Below are 3,048 nucleotides of genomic sequence, written 5' to 3'. Positions count from 1 at the left end.
CAGAACCCTAAAAGCTGACATGGAGTAGGCATCTCATATTATGCAGTTCAGGATCACAGGATGAGGAACACATGAGATCACTAAATACCTAAATTTACAAATTCCCATTGTTTCACCACATCTGTCATGTTTTGTTCACAAAAATCAGTATTGGTATCTATTTATACTACATGAATAAATCCCTCCTTACCCACCACCAGCACCCAGGCTACCTCGATAGTTTCTAATGATCAGTAAAACTTAAATCTTGCCCTCCATCCAATTCGCAGAGATTTCTGCTTAGTTTCTTGCTGCATTCTTTTCTTTATTCCATGAGATTTGGTGGATATGTTTGTTCCTTCTTCATTTATATACAGAGAAACAGAAACAGATAAACTGATAGGTAAAGATGCGCAAGTAGTGTTTAGCATCCATCTGCAGATACAATGTGGAGAAAGAAAATGATCTCCACATTTCCAGACTTATTCTGCTCCTTGATATTTACTCTCACAGAAGGACAACAGCATGATGTGCACTAGGCAGGAAAGGTAATGATCTGTGCCAACTTTTATGTGCTTATGCTTCATGCCATGGTCTGGCTTTTTTTTTTCCCGCCAGCAGATAGATAAAGCGGTGGCTTTAGGACCATGCAGGACCCAAGAGCTGCTCTGGTGTATGTACCAGCATAGGACTAACACAGACTATTTGAAGTTGTTTAAGGCTGGTATCAAGCAAGTGTTTAGTTCATCCTTGCTCTGTAGCAGTCTGGGAGTGCCCTCATGGGAAACAGGTATGGGATAATTAAGGGCTTTTAAGCCAGCAGGTAGGATATTACAAGGATAAAAATTTCAAACTGAAGGTAGCCAGATGCAGAGCTGTAGAGAAAGCACAATTTTTTACCTGTGGGAGATGAAAGCTACTGGAACAATTTACCAAACATTATGGCAGATTTTCATCATAGGCAATTGCTAAAATACGCCTGGATATATTATTGGTTTTTCAGGTTTTTGTTTTTCTTTTTCCTAGGAAGTATGATCTAGTTTAAACAGGAATTAATTCCAATTTAGCTGATGGCCTGGGTTATGCAAGATCCAAAAGCCACAGTGGTTCCATTAAGCCTTATAATCCATGAATCTGTAAGTTTATGAGTCTGTACTCAGTTTTCATAACTTTGCTCCAAAAAGGAGGATGAGGGAACACAGCAAAGTATTTGGGGAAAAAGAAACCTTTACAATGCTTACAAATCAGGCATAACACTGAGTTTTCCCAAACCCTCATAGGCTGCTGTATCAACCTGCCTCCTGGCCTTCCGTTCCTGGAGGCTCCCAGATAGTCACAGCCTGAAAATGTTCCCGCATTCAACATGCAAAATAAAAAGGCAGTAAAACAGGTGGGGAAAAAAAGCTGTTCTTTTATACTCTGTGTTTTTAATTGAAGGGATTATAAAACACTTCGGGCATGCTGAGAAATCATGACTTTGTTCCTAAATAAAAAGCTGTAGCTATTTTTTTCTAAAATCCTTGTTCCTCCTCCTACAACAGTGGTTATTATATGCATGCATTTGCAGTGTAATAGAATCAGTATCATCGCTGTCTTATTACTGTTGCAATCCCCTAACATGCTGTTCCTTCCATCCCACATGAATCTGGTAATTACTGCTGAGGCATGCCATGCGTACACTTTCCCTTCCCAGGCAGCATCAGCAGTTACCACAAACACATTTCCTATGTACTTGTAAACACAGGCCGGTGGGACAGTACATGTTGCCCCATGAGCCAATTCCAGGACATGGTCCTTGCTCACCAGAAAGCTGCACGTCACTGAAACTCACAGACATGAAAAAAATGTATGCTGAGAGATGAGAGAAAAATGCATTGGACTGACTTCTGCCTTCAGCTATTGCTGTGTGTTGGAGTGAGCCCTGTGAGTGCTGGCAATGCTGTGCAGGGCTGGTCAGGTGAGACGCGTTGAAGGTAGGTTACAGGAACGTGTGTCTGCCTCTATGTGTGTGTCAGTGTGGGCAGGTGTGTGTAGGTATATGCTCCCTTCAGAAAAACAAAACAAAAAATCAACCCGGGTCTACTCTTACTTTCTCTTTTTAGGCTCATGTCCCTAGACTGTGTTAGAAAGATCTGAAAATAAGATTTGCTATCTTTTGTAACTAGTCCAATTTTGCTCCCCAAACACCATATTCTAATGTTTAAAGCAGAAAACAAGCAAAAAATCTTGCAGAAAAATAATCTGGCTCCTGGTGTATTAGTGTTATAGAACCCCAGACCTGCTACACACATCTTTCCTGATCTTAGCAATTTTTGCTCCTGAATTCAGCTAGATAAAGAGAGTTAGAAGTGGAGCAGCTCTGAGTGCATTTCAGAATTTCAATCTTGTTGAAATTCACACAGCACCACACCAAAAGCATGCTCCGGTGTGGGAAGCTCCTGCTTTTTCCACAAGCTCTTCAAATTTTAGGTAAGGAAGTTGCAGCTGCTTCAATCCCGAATGCAAACTCCAGCACTATTCTTGCCCAGCAGCACTGCAAATGCATCCGTGCTGGCTGCTGCAGGATGCTACCTTTTTCAACCTCAAGCCCCCCATAAGAATAGACAATACATTGCTGCTGCTCCTAAAATGTGGGCTTTGATATTTAATGGCTAAAGAGTAACACAAGATGACAGTACGACTTTTGCCAAGTCCAGCACTCTTTTGGCAGCAAACTTTGTCGTTCTAAAGACTAAGTGAGTGCGCATAACTCCCTATAAAAACCTGGTAATAATGCACCCTACCATATTAGCACTTTAAAAATTCATTGTGGAGTGTCTTTTTTTTTTTTCCCCAGTGTGAACCCAAAGTTTTACCTTCCAGACAGAGATCAAGAGCAGCCATCCTTTCCCATCAAACAGATCTGTGCCCAGTGCATGGTGCTTAAGTGAAGTCACAATAACCCATATCCAACACCTTGTTCTTTTTAAAGGCAGCCAAATGCTATACTAAAACATGGCAATTTGGCAGTGGGACTAGTCTTGCCAGTGTGAACGATCACGTTAGATGCGGTCTGAGTGGCTCAGCACT

Source organism: Pygoscelis adeliae, unplaced genomic scaffold (assembly GCF_000699105.1).
Source record: "Pygoscelis adeliae isolate BGI_AS28 unplaced genomic scaffold, ASM69910v1 Scaffold100, whole genome shotgun sequence".
Taxonomy (NCBI): domain Eukaryota; kingdom Metazoa; phylum Chordata; class Aves; order Sphenisciformes; family Spheniscidae; genus Pygoscelis; species Pygoscelis adeliae.
Note: the sequence above shows the minus strand (reverse complement) of the source record.